This window comes from Poromitra crassiceps (assembly GCF_964638095.1).
Source record: "Poromitra crassiceps genome assembly, chromosome: 20".
Taxonomy (NCBI): Eukaryota; Metazoa; Chordata; class Actinopteri; order Beryciformes; family Melamphaidae; genus Poromitra; species Poromitra crassiceps.
Window position 1 is genome coordinate 9,480,793 of NC_139637.1, and position 15,750 is coordinate 9,496,542.

Here is a 15,750-nt window from a genome sequence, read left to right on the forward strand (position 1 = left end):
CATAGTTCCACAATACTGCCAAGGGCTATTCATAGCTTTCAAGGGGCGTTACGTGCTGCCGGGAACGCCCACCTGACGGTCAAAAAAAAAACTTGTTCATTCCGCTGCCCGCCGAGTCGACTAGTTTCTCACGCTGTGTTTGTTCAGCCAAAATGCCGGATACCTGTTGTGCTATCGGTTGCACTAACCGACGAGGAGACACGCCTGGCTTGTGCTTTTACAGAATCCCGTCGGAGAAAGAAAACTCAGACAGGAGGAGGTTGTGGATTTGTGCGATTAGACGTGGTTCAGTCGCTGGGGAGGGCAAATGGCTTTTTTTCTACCATCAAAGTACACACGTTTTTGCGGCCAACATTTCATCAAAGGTAAGCTCAAGTAACGTTAACGGGGTATTTTAATCATTATTGTAACGTTACTTGAGCTTACCTTTGATGAAATGTTGGCCGCAAAGACGTGTGTACAAACGGCTGAACAAACACAGCGTGAGAAACTAGTCGACTCGGCTGGCAGCGGAATGAACAAGTTTTTTTTTGACCGTCAGGTGGGCGTTCCCGGCAGCACGTAACGCCCCTTGAAAGCTATGAATACATTATGTCCAGGCTGTCTGGCTGCTTGTTTGGGATGTAATTGAATTTGCGGCTGAGGAACGCTTTCAGTGTCGAGTTGGAACCCTGATGTGGGTCGTATTTAGAGGGTAGGAACCCTGATGTGGGTCGTATTTAGAGGGTAGGAACCCTGATGTGGGTCGTATTTAGAGGGTAGGAACCCTGATGTGGGTCGTATTTAGAGGGTAGGAACAATCATGCTATGTGGTCGTATGGGTTGGAGGACTTTGGCTTGCAGGCAGGGTTGGTCGTAACAGAGTCCTTGCGTCCTTACATTTTGAAAGTACAAATACATTTATTACATTATGTTACGTTAAAAAGTAGAATGTACTCTGATTACAGATACACTTCTGAAAAAATGAGAAGAATAATTTTGGCAGTATTTTTTAGAGAAACACAGAAGGCAATTTAACTAGCCGCAGGTGTTCTACATTTTTCTAAAATGTTGCACGGAAGAAAATGTGTTTGTATGCAAACTTGAAATAAATGTCAATGACTCAAATATGGTAAATTAATCTTAAAGTCACCGAAACTGAAAGCAATCAGAATACATCACTGAATTTGAGTAATTCATTGGATTACTATACTGATTACAATCTTGATGAGGTACAGTAACAAGTTACTGTAATGGATTACATGTTAGGGTTAGCGTAACTATAGCAAACCCAGCTTGTGGGTTATAGTTACATTATGGAGGCAGCCAAATATGCAAAAACTAGCAGGTTCTGTATAACATCACAGCAGAAAGGCAGAAATACAACATAATACAGATGTTTAGATTTACTGGAGACAATTTAAAAAAGATGTAGTGTGCTGGTGTGTTTGTTTCCTGTCTTACTTTGTGTATCTGTTGTTCTTTCCCATAGTGTGGCTATACTGTATGTAACTGCTTTACTTTACATAGTGTGGCTATACTATATGTAACTGCTTTACTTTACATAGTGTGGCTATACTGTATGTATCTGCTTTACTTTACATAGTGTGGCTATACTATATGTATCTGCTTTACTTTACATAGTGTGGCTATACTATATGTATCTGCTTTACTTTACATAGTGTGGCTATACTATATGTATCTGCTTTACTTTACATAGTGTGGCTATACTGTAAGTAACTGCCTTACTTTCATGTCATCGCAAATATTTTGGAGGATGCAGTGAAATCTATGGATAACCTTGGAAATGAATACTTTGCAACAGATTGACTGTGTAACAAAATACAGTGCTCTGTATTACCGTATATTATATTATATTATATTATATATTATTATATTATATATTATAGTGCTCTGTATTCCCTCCCAGTCTGATGATTGATACAAAATATCTGAAAGTCTCCATTTATCATTCCTTTTTGATTGAACTTACATACTGTACATCTCGCATGATATATTCTGCAGTTTCAGCATAGGAAGAATATAGGATATACTGTATGACCTTGTGAGGTTGGCTTCTTCCTTTGTTTCTGTGATTTTCTGCACATTCCGCTCTTGCAGAACGCCTGGAAAAACAATCTGTCATAAATCAAACATGAATCTAGAGTCATCAAAGTGTCACAAAGAGCTGATATTAGACTGCAGTGAAAATTAATCAATGCCTTGTTTTTTTTTTTTGTTGTTTTTTTCCCCGATTTTTTTTTTATCCCATTTTATCCCCCATTAGTGCTCACTTGATTTATCTGTCCTGGTTGCTACTCCATCCTCTGCCGATCTGGGGAGAGCTGAAACTAGCTCCATGCTTCCTCCGAGACATGGGCAGTTAGCCAGCCGCTTCTTTTCACCTGACAGGGGAAGCTTCACCGGTAGGACATACAGTAGCACGTGGGAGGATCACGCTATTCCAACCAGTTCCCCTCCCTCTGAACAGGCGCCCTTAACGACCAGAGGAGGCACCACATTAGCAACCAGGATATTGCATGTTTTTGTGAAGGGGGTTCCTATATGAAGGAAACCCCCGGGAGGCACGGGGAGAACAAACATGCAAACTCCACACAGAAAGGCCCTTTTGACGACCCCACCCGGGCGGTGGGCACTCGAGGACATGCGGACGGGCACGCATTCCTTCAGCGTTCACCTCGTCTCCAGGTGGGAATCGAACCCACGCCCTTCGAGCTGTGAGGCGATAGTGCTTACCACTGCACCACCGTACCTCCCCTCAATGCCTTGTTTTGAGCTCATTTTACACCTACTGCCCCCCCCCACCCCACCCCCGCAAACAAACAAACAACCACAACAACAGCAACAACAAACAAACACTATTGCTTTATTTGAGTAGCCTATTTTCTCTGCATAAATACTCTACTGGAATACAATGGGACTGAAGTAGCAGTACTATTTCACTTCAGGTTCCTCCTCTGGACCCAGTTCCTGGCTCTTTCTAACTTGAACTCCAGTCAGTCGTGTGTCTTCCTTTGCCAAAACGTTGTAGGGTCTCGTTGCCCTGCCCAGTGCAGGAACGCTAAGTCATCAATCAACCCGATGTCACCTTTAATCTACACATCGTCAATTTGTCAGTAAAGGCTTGTCAAACACATGTGCTTTGGCTGCAGGAGTTACGGTTACTTTGGCTCCCTGGAAAGAGCAGAGAAATGAATCACCATCCTGAAGTCAGATGCGTTGACTGTACTGCAAGGGGTTGTCGTCAGACTCTGCATCTGGCTAACATGGACAGAGAGGGAGAGGGGTGAGAGAGGGAGAGAGAGAGAGAGAGGGGTGAGAGAGGAAGAGAGGGGTGAGAGAGGGAGAGAGAGAGAGAGAGAGAGAGAGAGAGAGAGAGAGAGAGAGAGAGAGAGACAGAGTGGATGGATAGGAGATTCAGTTTGAAATGACTAACGTTTTAAGTCTGCTTCATCTAAGACAGCATCAGGAGGGTTCTACTGTTAAAAATCTGTCAATATTCTCTGTAATAGAGGATGATGTCTGAAAAAGCATTAGCATTAGCAAACTGTTAACTGAAGTCAACATATCAATATTCCAAAAATACAACTGACGATCTCTACTAAAGTGTTTCTCTATGTAAGCATCTTTAGTGTTGTTGGTCATTATGCTGTTAGTCTCATGGTGGGTATATTTGATTTTGGAATGAAACTGCATTTCAAGGTGTTTGGTGTCAACAATGATCATTGCTTTGAATCGGGTCATAATATCACTGTGCTGAAGTCTGTTCTTTATCCGAGTTCATATTTGTTATGTATGTAAGTTATATATACAGTCATATATTACATCAGATATGTATATATTTACCACAGCTGGATGTCATTTCACCCTCGTTACAGTAATCAAAAAGTAAATTTGTTAGTTCCAATACGAAAAGCAGAAATTCAATTTTCCCGCATAGCTCTGACTTTTATAAACAAGTTACATACAATCCCACCCATGTGATGATGCTTGATCAAAATATTTACAATTATGGAGGTGACCAATCGCAATGCAGAGTATTCATTTCAAAAGTGTGATGCAGTTCATCACAGCTGACTCAAGAAGACCAGATTAATGATTATAGGAAGAACAAAAAAATGCATCTAATTTTAGAGTGGAATTGACATAATATTATTTACTACAGTCGTATATATGTAGATATGGATTTTGCTGTGATTTGTGGAGTTACAGTATGGACTTCTATCTTTTGAGTTATTACGAGTGATATTTTCGGAGGTTTCAGGGAGTTTTCGTTGGAAAGCTTCGAGTGGTTTTAAATTAAAACACCAAATCATCTACATGTGCAGAGCTTTGGGGAAATACACAGCACATTGTATTCATTTCACTTCCCAGTAGGGGGCGTGGCCTTTGTTCTATTCACCTGCTTTCTAGAGCTGACCAGTAGGGGGCGTAGCTTCTTGTTCTATTCACTTGCTTTCTAGTAGAGCTGACCAGTAGGGGGCGTAGCTTCTTGTTCTATTCACCTGCTTTCTAGTAGAGCTGACCAGTAGGGGGCGTAGCTTCTTGTTCTATTCACCTGCTTTCTAGTAGAGCTGACCAGTAGGGGGCGTAGCTTCTTGTTCTATTCACCTGCTTTCTAGTAGAGCTGACCAGTAGGGGGCGTAGCTTCTTGTTCTATTCACCTGCTTTCTAGTAGAGCTGACCAGTAGGGGGCGTAGCTTCTTGTTCTATTCACCTGCTTTCTAGTAGAGCTGACCAGTAGGGGGCGTAGCTTCTTGTTCAATTCACCTGCTTTCTAGTAGACCTGACCAGTAGGGGGCGTAGCTTCTTGTTCTATTCACCTGCTTTCTAGTAGAGCTGACCAGTAGGGGGCGTGGCTTCTTGTTCTATTCACCTGCTTTCTAGTAGAGCTGACCAGTAGGAGGCGTAGCTTCTTGTTCTATTCACCTGCTTTCTAGTAGAGCTGACCAGTAGGGGGCGTAGCTTCTTGTTCTATTCACCTGCTTTCTAGTAGAGCTGACCAGTAGGGGGCGTAGCTTCTTGTTCTATTCACCTGCTTTCTAGTAGACCTGACCAGTAGGGGGCGTAGCTTCTTGTTCTATTCACCTGCTTTCTAGTAGACCTGACCAGTAGGGGGCGTGGCTTCTTGTTCTATTCACCTGCTTTCTAGTAGAGCTGACCAGTAGGGGGCGTAGCTTCTTGTTCAATTCACCTGCTTTCTAGTAGAGCTGACCAGTAGGAGGCGTGGCTTCTTGTTCTATTTATCTGCTTTCTAGTAGACCTGACCAGTAGGGGCCGTGGCCTCTTGTTCTATTCACCTGCTTTCTAGTAGAGCTGACCAGTAGGGGGCGTAGCTTCTTGTTCTATTCACCTGCTTTCTAGTAGAGCTGACCAGTAGGGGGCGTAGCTTCTTGTTCAATTCACCTGCTTTCTAGTAGACCTGACCAGTAGGGGGCGTGGCTTCTTGTTCTATTCACCTGCTTTCTAGTAGAGCTGACCAGTAGGGGGCGTAGCTTCTTGTTCTATTCACCTGCTTTCTAGTAGAGCTGACCAGTAGGGGGCGTAGCTTCTTGTTCAATTCACCTGCTTTCTAGTAGAGCTGACCAGTAGGGGGCGTAGCTTCTTGTTCTATTCACCTGCTTTCTAGTAGACCTGACCAGTAGGGGGCGTAGCTTCTTGTTCAATTCACCTGCTTTCTAGTAGACCTGACCAGTAGGGGGCGTAGCTTCTTGTTCTATTCACCTGCTTTCTAGTAGAGCTGACCAGTAGGGGGCGTGGCTTCTTGTTCTATTCACCTGCTTTCTAGTAGACCTGACCAGTAGGGGGCGTAGCTTCTTGTTCAATTCACCTGCTTTCTAGTAGACCTGACCAGTAGGGGGCGTGGCTTCTTGTTCAATTCACCTGCTTTCTAGTAGACCTGACCAGTAGGGGGCGTAGCTTCTTGTTCTATTCACCTGCTTTCTAGTAGACCTGACCAGTAGGGGGCGTAGCTTCTTGTTCAATTCACCTGCTTTCTAGTAGACCTGACCAGTAGGGGGCGTAGCTTCTTGTTCTATTCACCTGCTTTCTAGTAGACCTGACCAGTAGGGGGCGTAGCTTCTTGTTCAATTCACCTGCTTTCTAGTAGAGCTGACCAGTAGGGGGCGTAGCTTCTTGTTCTATTCACCTGCTTTCTAGTAGAGCTGACCAGTAGGGGGCGTGGCTTCTTGTTCTATTCACCTGCTTTCTAGTAGAGCTGACCAGTAGGGGGCGTGGCTTCTTGTTCTATTCACCTGCTTTCTAGTAGACCTGACCAGTAGGGGGCGTAGCTTCTTGTTCTATTCACCTGCTTTCTAGTAGAGCTGACCAGTAGGGGGCGTGGCTTCTTGTTCAATTCACCTGCTTTCTAGTAGACCTGACCAGTAGGGGGCGTAGCTTCTTGTTCTATTCACCTGCTTTCTAGTAGACCTGACCAGTAGGGGGCGTAGCTTCTTGTTCAATTCACCTGCTTTCTAGTAGACCTGACCAGTAGGGGGCGTGGCTTCTTGTTCTATTCACCTGCTTTCTAGTAGAGCTGACCAGTAGGGGGCGTAGCTTCTTGTTCTATTCACCTGCTTTCTAGTAGAGCTGACCAGTAGGGGGCGTAGCTTCTTGTTCAATTCACCTGCTTTCTAGTAGAGCTGACCAGTAGGGGGCGTGGCTTCTTGTTCTATTCACCTGCTTTCTAGTAGACCTGACCAGTAGGGGGCGTGGCTTCTTGTTCTATTCACCTGCTTTCTAGTAGAGCTGACCAGTAGGGGGCGTGGCTTCTTGTTCTATTCACCTGCTTTCTAGTAGAGCTGACCAGTAGGGGGCGTAGCTTCACCTGCTTTCTAGTAGAGCTGACCAGTAGGGGGCGTGGCTTCTTGTTCTATTCACCTGCTTTCTAGTAGAGCTGACCAGTAGGGGGCATGGCTTCTTGTTCTATTCACCTGCTTTCTAGTAGAGCTGACCAGTAGGGGGCGTGGCTTCTTGTTCTATTCACCTGCTTTCTAGTAGAGCTGACCAGTAGGGGGTGTGGCTTCTTGTTCTATTCACCTGCTTTCTAGTAGAGCTGACCAGTAGGGGGCGTGGCTTCTTGTTCTATTCACCTGCTTTCTAGTAGAGCTGACCAGTAGGGGGTGTGGCTTCTTGTTCTATTCACCTGCTTTCTAGTAGAGCTGACCAGTAGGGGGCGTGGCTTCTTGTTCTATTCACCTGCTTTCTAGTAGAGCTGACCAGTAGGGGGCGTGGCTTCTTGTTCTATTCACCTGCTTTCTAGTAGAGCTGACCAGTAGGGGGCGTGGCTTCTTGTTCTATTCACCTGCTTTCTAGTAGAGCTGACCAGTAGGGGGTGTGGCTTCTTGTTCTATTCTGCTTTCTAGTAGAGCTGACCAGTAGGGGGTGTGGCTTCTTGTTCTATTCACCTGCTTTCTAGTAGAGCTGACCAGTAGGGGGCGTGGCTTCTTGTTCTATTCACCTGCTTTCTAGTAGAGCTGACTGACTCCAATGCTTCAAAGCTTCAATCGATGCCAGGGTAATCCATGTATAAATCAGTATTGGAATGCTTAAAGGAATGCTGAAAGTGAGGACATTTTGGCTGGTCCTCACTTTCTCACACCCCTTCAAAGGGCTGTTTGAAGGTTAAGACTTGTGTTTCAGGGTTAGGTTAGAATTGGGTTTAGCTTAGGTTTAGGGTCAGGGTTACAGTTAGGGTTAGGGTTAGGTTTAGGGTCAGGGTTACAGTTACGGCGGGTTTACACATACGCCTAGAGCGACGCTTTAAGCTACGCCTAGGCATATAGGCATTGCTTCATGCACGCTAGGCGCCTATTTGCGTTCACAGGACGCCACACTGAAGCCCCGCTCTGCACTACGCTGATCACATGAGCAGTGGTTTTTTACACTTTTCAGATCTGATTTATAGCATGGGTGAGTAACATAAACCTCTTTTTTATTGTAATGTGCAAGTGACGATGTCTGTCTATTTCCTGGCCGGCTGTAATTGTTATTTTCCCTCGGGTAATCATGTGACTATGAGTCATCAACACCATGAGTGATACATGCATTGAGACAGGGGGGGTATATATACATCTGACAGAAAAGACGTTAATAGAGGAACACATGAAGGACAGCTCTCCTACTATGCACTCGTTAATTCGCGCTCCACCCTCCCTTTTGGGCAAACTCGGTAGAAAATATGGCCCAAGTCCGTCAGAAACAACAGCCAGCTTGACAGTTCAGCGCGCCTAGACGCTGAAAAATAGAACAGACGCCTAAACGATAAATGCAGCGCAGCGTAGGCGCAGCGCGAGCGTGGCTTCAGCGCAGCGTGGCAGCGGTACGTGTGAACGCTCTCATCTGCTAACAAGGACGCCTAAATTTTAGGCGTTGCTTAAAGCGTCGCTCTAGGCGTGTGTGTGAACGTGCCGTTAGGCATTTACTTGTGATGGTTAGGGTTCATCCTTATCCACTCTCAGCCTCCTCTCATTCCTCTCCTCTTGGCTGCTGATCACAAACGCAGCTTGATGATCCACTCAGTCTGGACAGTGAAGGTGTCATGGAGACAGGTTGTTGGAAGGTGTAATGCCCTGCCATGCCTCTAGGGAGCCAGCCATTGTGAAATCTATCACTGCGGCCACTCTGCCAGCACAATGAAAGGAAGGTTTATACGATGCAACAAGTCCGCAAAAAATATTCCATAAACTGGTGCTGAAAAGAAGAGAGGTTTAAGAATATACTTGAATGAAAGCATAAGGGGTTTTTCTTCACAGAAGGAGTTATCAGTCCAAGCAGACATTTGGACGGTGACGCAACAGCCTGCACCAAGGATGAAAAGCTGTAAAAAAACAACATTGTAAAAATAGCACCTAAATTTGACACATTGCCCGTAGCTGCAACCTGCATCGTTCTGTGAAATTGGAGCATAAATATGTTTCTGACTAGAAATAGTACGCGCGCCGCTTATAGGAGTGAGATATCAGCTCCAAAAGCTGTTTTAAAATGATTCTTTACCATATTATGATATATTGGGAACATTTCTGCTTGTTCATCTTGGCCAACCAGCACCACATAGACAGTACACCTTTGTTCATTCAGCACCTTACAGTAAACCTGACAAATGGAAGTTGAGTTATTCTAAAGCCCAGATTTTGGTACAAAACACATCAAACTGTGCTATTAAATCAATGCGTCCAGTGTGATTCAGCCCACCCAATCAAATCAAATCTGGGAAGTGTAACTATGCCCTTAATGGTAATTAACAGAGGAAAAACTAAAACAAATACTGATTAAGCTCATGTAAATGTTTCACGTTATCTAGTAAATATTCCCCTTTTTCCTTGCTGCAGCATAAACAGATATGATGCTATTCAATGTGCCATGTTTGATTATTGTATAATGAAACTCTCAGCATTTGTTTTATTTGGCCTACCGATGTGGCTCGCACTGAAACACTTGTTCATAGGCTTGAGTATGCAGAGACAATTGGTTTATTTTACAACGTGTTTGGTTTGACTGTACTTTGGTGTGATGTTGCAGATGGCTTCTGGCCCAGCTGGTTTACTGTAACCCCCTGAAGAGTGGCGTGCTGATGTAGCGCAGGGTGTGTTGCTTCTCAATCAGGAACTTCACTTTAATCTCATTGTGTGTTTTGGGGATTGTTAAAATGTTGTAATTCTAGCCTCCTACTTGCACCCGGTCCCATTGAAACACACTAGTGCCTCTGAGACGTTCCACACAGGTCCTAGTAAGAGTCCTTGATGTGTTTATGTAATGCACACAGGTCCTAGTAAGAGTGCTTGATGTGTTTATGTAATGCACACAGGTCCTAGTAAGAGGGCTTGGTGTGTTTATGTAATGCACACAGGTCCTAGTAAGAGTGCTTGATGTGTTTATGTAATGCACACAGGTCCTAGTAAGAGTGCTTGATGTGTTTATGTAATGCACACAGGTCCTAGTAAGAGTGCTTGATGTGTTTATGTAATGCACACAGGTCCTAGTAAGAGTGCTTGATGTGTTTATGTAATGCACACAGGTCCTAGTAAGAGTGCGTGATGTGTTTATGTAATGCACACAGGTCCTAGTAAGAGTGCTTGATGTGTTTATGTAATGCACACAGGTCCTAGTAAGAGTGCTTAATGTGTTTATGTAATGCACACAGGTCCTAGTAAGAGTGCTTGATGTGTTTATGTAATGCACACAGGTCCTAGTAAGAGTGCTTGATGTGTTTATGTAATGCACGCAGGTCCTAGTAAGAGTGCTTGATGTGTTTATGTAATGCACACAGGTCCTAGTAAGAGTGTGTGATGTGTTTATGTAATGCACACAGGTCCTAGTAAGAGTGTGTGATGTGTTTATGTAATGCACACAGGTCCTAGTAAGAGTGCTGGATGTGTTTATGTAATGCACGCAGGTCCTAGTAAGAGTGCTTGATGTGTTTATGTAATGCACACAGGTCCTAGTAAGACTGTGTGGTGTGTTTATGTAATGCACACAGGTCCTAGTAAGAGTGCTTGATGTGTTTATGTAATGCACACAGGTCCTAGTAAGAGTGCTTGATGTGTTTATGTAATGCACACAGGTCCTAGTAAGAGGGCTTGGTGTGTTTATGTAATGCACACAGGTCCTAGTAAGAGTGCTTGATGTGTTTATGTAATGCACACAGGTCCTAGTAAGAGTGCTTGATGTGTTTATGTAATGCACACAGGTCCTAGTAAGAGTGCTTGATGTGTTTATGTAATGCACACAGGTCCTAGTAAGAGTGCTTGATGTGTTTATGTAATGCACACAGGTCCTAGTAAGAGTGCTTGATGTGTTTATGTAATGCACACGGGTCCTAGTAAGAGTGCTTGATGTGTTTATGTAATGCACACAGGTCCTAGTAAGAGTGCTTGATGTGTTTATGTAATGCACACAGGTCCTAGTAAGAGTGTGTGATGTGTTTATGTAATGCACACAGGTCCTAGTAAGAGTGTGTGATGTGTTTATGTAATGCACGCAGGTCCTAGTAAGAGTGCTTGATGTGTTTATGTAATGCACACAGGTCCTAGTAAGAGTGCTTGATGTGTTTATGTAATGCACACAGGTCCTAGTAAGAGTGCTTGATGTGTTTATGTAATGCACACAGGTCCTAGTAAGAGTGCTTGATGTGTTTATGTAATGCACACAGGTCCTAGTAAGAGTGTGTGATGTGTTTATGTAATGCACACAGGTCCTAGTAAGAGTGTGTGGTGTGTTTATGTAATGCACACAGGTCCTAGTAAGAGTGTGTGATGTGTTTATGTAATGCACACAGGTCCTAGTAAGAGTGTGTGATGTGTTTATGTAATGCACACAGGTCCTAGTAAGAGTGCTTGATGTGTTTATGTAATGCACACAGGTCCTAGTAAGAGTGCTTGATGTGTTTATGTAATGCACACAGGTCCTAGTAAGAGTGTGTGATGTGTTTATGTAATGCACACAGGTCCTAGTAAGAGTGTGTGATGTGTTTATGTAATGCACACAGGTCCTAGTAAGAGTGCTTGATGTGTTTATGTAATGCACACAGGTCCTAGTAAGAGTGCTTGATGTGTTTATGTAATGCACACAGGTCCTAGTAAGAGTGCTTGATGTGTTTATGTAATGCACACAGGTCCTAGTAAGAGTGTGTGATGTGTTTATGTAATGCACACAGGTCCTAGTAAGAGTGTGTGATGTGTTTATGTAATGCACACAGGTCCTAGTAAGAGTGCTTGATGTGTTTATGTAATGCACACAGGTCCTAGTAAGAGTGCTTGATGTGTTTATGTAATGCACACAGGTCCTAGTAAGAGTGCTTGATGTGTTTATGTTGTTTTGTGGCTGGCACAGGAACAAAGGACCTGTCATTTGATGCAGCGTCTCTCAATGGCTTTGGCTCATTTGTCATGGATTGTGTCTTTGTAGTCCTCCAGGCTTCTTGAAGCCGCTATTTAATCAGAGGGGGGTATCATTTTGTTTTATGATCGTCTCTTTGATCTGAAGAGAGGGGTCACATACCTATAGCCAGAGTGTTGTCCTGTGAATGTGAAGACAGAACCTCCTGCCTCTCCTCTTCCTCCTGGCTCCAGACGCACTTCTTTGTGATTCAAAGCTAAACAACACTGTCCAGGTTCAAAGGCATCACGTTATGTGAGTTATGTTTTTATGATGGATTTAAGTAAAGTGCACTTTGGAGAGCCACAGTGATGAAGTGTGGAGAGGCAGTGAACAGAGGGAGGAAGGAACATTATGGACAACTGCTGCGTGCCGGACACGTTTCCTACATGCACAACTCTTGGACGATGAGAGTATATATATTGACTCTGACCATTGCCAGCCAGTCTTTCAACTGATTTGATATAAATCTATAATCACTTGATTCCAGTCATGCATAAAATAAAGACTATTTATCTTTGATTCACGTCATTGCCTACACTGTAGGCCCTACAGCAAGCCAGATGTTAAACACAGCCTTCCAATTGAATACTATAAGAGCTGTCTATCAAGGAAGATCGGTTTGATTAAAATCAGCACAGCTCCAGTAGTTTCCAGCACATCCAGAGTGTTCAGTAGCTAAAAATGGGCTACAATGGCTGAAGGGCAGTGATGCTAAAATATAATGTAGGTTATGAAGTCCAGTTGATGACTGATCACCATAAAACAAGCAAGCACCAATATAACACAATTATACATTGAGAACATTATTGGTTTCCTAAAAACATCATAATTTGTATGGAGCTCACTTCTATCTTGATTTATATGACATAATATGACTGTATTGTCATACATCGTTAAAGCAATATTCCACTTGACCACCATGAAAACAAGAATATAAACTCTTTAATTTGAACACAAAAATAGAGTCAAACCTCACATTTAACACATTTGTGAACAGATTCAACAACAGATCCCTCTGCTGTGATTTCCAAGTGATGTTCAGTATTACTTTTTAGAACGTCACTTCGCCAAATAGCATTTTTATTGATAGAGGAGAACATAGTGGAGGGATACCTTTTAGGAATGATATTTTGGGAGACATTTTATTATCAGATACAAATTTGACTTTTTTTTTATTGTCTTAAAAGCAGGATGATGGGGGGTACGGTGGTGCAGTGGTAAGCGCTGTCGCCTCACAGCTCGAAGGTCCTGGGTTCGATTCCCACCTGGGATGCTGTGAACGCTGAATGAATGCGTGCCCGTCCGCATGTCCTCGAGTGCCCACCGCCCGGGTGGGGCCGTCAAAAGGGCCTTTCTGTGTGGAGTTTGCATGTTCTCCCCGTGCCTCCCGGGGGTTTCCTTCATATAGGAACCCCCTTCACCAAAACATGCAATATCATGGTTGCTAATGTGGTGTCTGGTCGTTAAGGGCGCCTGTTCGGAGGGAGGGGAACTGGTTGGAATAGCGTGATCCTCCCACGTGCTATGTCCTACCGGTGAAGCTTCCCCTGTCAGGTGAAAAGAAGCGGCTGGCTAACTGCCCATGTCTCGGAGGAAGCATGGAGCCAGTTTTCGGTTCTCCCCAGATCGGCAGAGGGTGGAGTAGCAACCAGGATAAATAAATTAAAATGAGCACTAATGGGGGATAAAAATGGGATAAAAAATTGGGGGAGGAAATAAAAAAAAAAAAAAAAAAGCAGGATGATGTTCACCAGCGTGTTAAATGTCAGTTTTCAGGCTATTTGCTTTCTTCATTCAAATAAATAGGAAGTAAAAATCCAAACTCTATAAACTTGTCCAGCTGATCTTGGTCATTAGTTTACATTCTGGTTTTCATGAGGGTCAAGTGCCGAATAACCTGTTAAAACTAAGTGGAATATTGCCTTAACATAGCAATAATTCCTTCTGGCCAATATGTAGTTTGTATTAACCTGATTTCTTTAATTCCTCACTTTGTTTTATTTATAGTCTGACTTCTTTATTGCTGCAATCACAGAATATCCCTTAGGCCTTAGGGGTTCAGTTCAGTTCATCTTATCTTATGGAATTGTGTTCATAAAGATTTATATCAGCTTAAAAAGATGAGTTAAGCTAACGTCATAATAAAAGAGGTAGCTTAACTGAGTTTTAGTGCTAGCAGTCATGCTGCTTAAAATAGTTCCAGACGCCAATGCTCTAAATACAGATGACTGTGTCAGAGATTTAAAGCAGGTTTTTAGTCCAGATTTATAGTCTATCTACTCTCCTTGGCTGTGATGAGGTGTGATTTATGATGGAGGAGATGAAATGTATCTAGAAGTTTTATTAGCGATAATAAAACTCCATGTGTTACGAGCACAATGGGTGGATTCGGTTCAGTTTTGAGTCTTATGAAACAGGAACAGAGATCCACTTATCTCTGCAATTCACTTCACATCAGGGCCGGCACCAGGATGAAATGACTGAGGGGGCTGTTATAACTGGCGAGGGGGCTGATTTTTTTTTTTTTTTTTTTTTTTTTTATATGATATTTTTATATCGTAAAACATAGGTTATATACCCGCTATGCCTATTTCTGGACTTTTTAACCATAATAACCTCTGAAAAGCGCAATAACAACACAAGAAAGACTACTATTCAAAATCAAATTAAACATTTATTTCACAGCAGCAGATTAAGGCATTAATAGAGGTTCAAGGGTTCATAGGTTCAAATTGAATAAATAGCTACATCTCTGACACCTTGTGACAACCAAAGCACAGCAAATAGCGCTTCCCTGCCAATTCTGAAACAACAGAGCTATGTTTACAGGGGGTAGCCTACATCAACTTAAACAGATCAAATTTGATGAAGACTGCAGAAACAGCAGCCTAAACATGTCAGGTACAAACATTGCCTAACTGGCCTTTATAGATGAACTATTCTTTAAAAAAAAAAAAAAAAAAAAAAATTCAAGTGAGGGGGCCGAAAATTGAACTGAGGGGGCTAAGGCCCCTTAGGCCCCCTCGTGGCGCCGGGCCTGATTCACATTGTCCACCTCTTTTCATTTTTGTTCCTATCACTTTATCCATCTAAATCCAGTACACACACATTACACGTAACGTAGCGTAGCGTAGCGTAACGTAACGTAACGTAGCGTAACGCTCACTGAACACAGTCAGGCATACTGGAGCTGATGCAAGTCAGGAACATTTCTCCCCTCTGGTTTCTATTCTCCAGCCAAAGCAAAGCCAGTTTCCTCCTGGACCAGACAAAGATCCATTGTCTCAGAGGCCTCCTGCTAGTGGCACAACATGACATTATTATTCACTAAATACAGAGATGGCCATGCAGGGCGGTTTAGAGTCTCTCTCTGCTGAGAGGCAGAAAGCAGTGTGGAAATCAGTCCCATTGGTTTGGGTCCAACCATTACTTGACGCGTATCTAACCTTTCCTCTGTAGAGAGGGGCTCTTTCCTAATCAAGCGCTCTAGGATCTCTGCTGTGAGAACTTGAGTTGAACATTGAAGAGACCTTTTCAGATCCAAATGGCCTTGTAAGGTTCTGTTGGTTTAACACACACATTCCCTTTGCGAGCAGCGAAGACGTCATTTCAATCTCATGCACAGAACAGAAGATAGACTCATGGACTGAACAGCCAACAGGATCTTACATTTAGAGCCAGTAGAAGCACTTTTCTCTGTTCTATCTCTTTCTTTTAGTATTCTTCTTCGCTGCAGGATCTTGTTGGCTGTAGCGAAGAGGGCCGCATAAATGTCACCGGTCCCGTCTAACACCCAGGAGCTTGTCGCTTGTCTTCCTGATCATGCTTTATTTTTTAGGCGATTTATGTTCCCAAACCAGCAAAACAACGACT

The 15,750-nt window shown here is 43.3% G+C and overlaps 1 protein-coding gene across 1 annotated transcript in view; it reads left to right on the plus strand.

The window, feature by feature from the left end:
• Positions 1-15,750, plus strand: part of sema3bl (sema domain, immunoglobulin domain (Ig), short basic domain, secreted, (semaphorin) 3bl) — a gene marked incomplete at both ends in the record, with an annotated part of 108,617 nt that overhangs the window by 22,500 nt on the left and 70,367 nt on the right. The gene's annotated exons all lie outside the window — the stretch shown is intronic.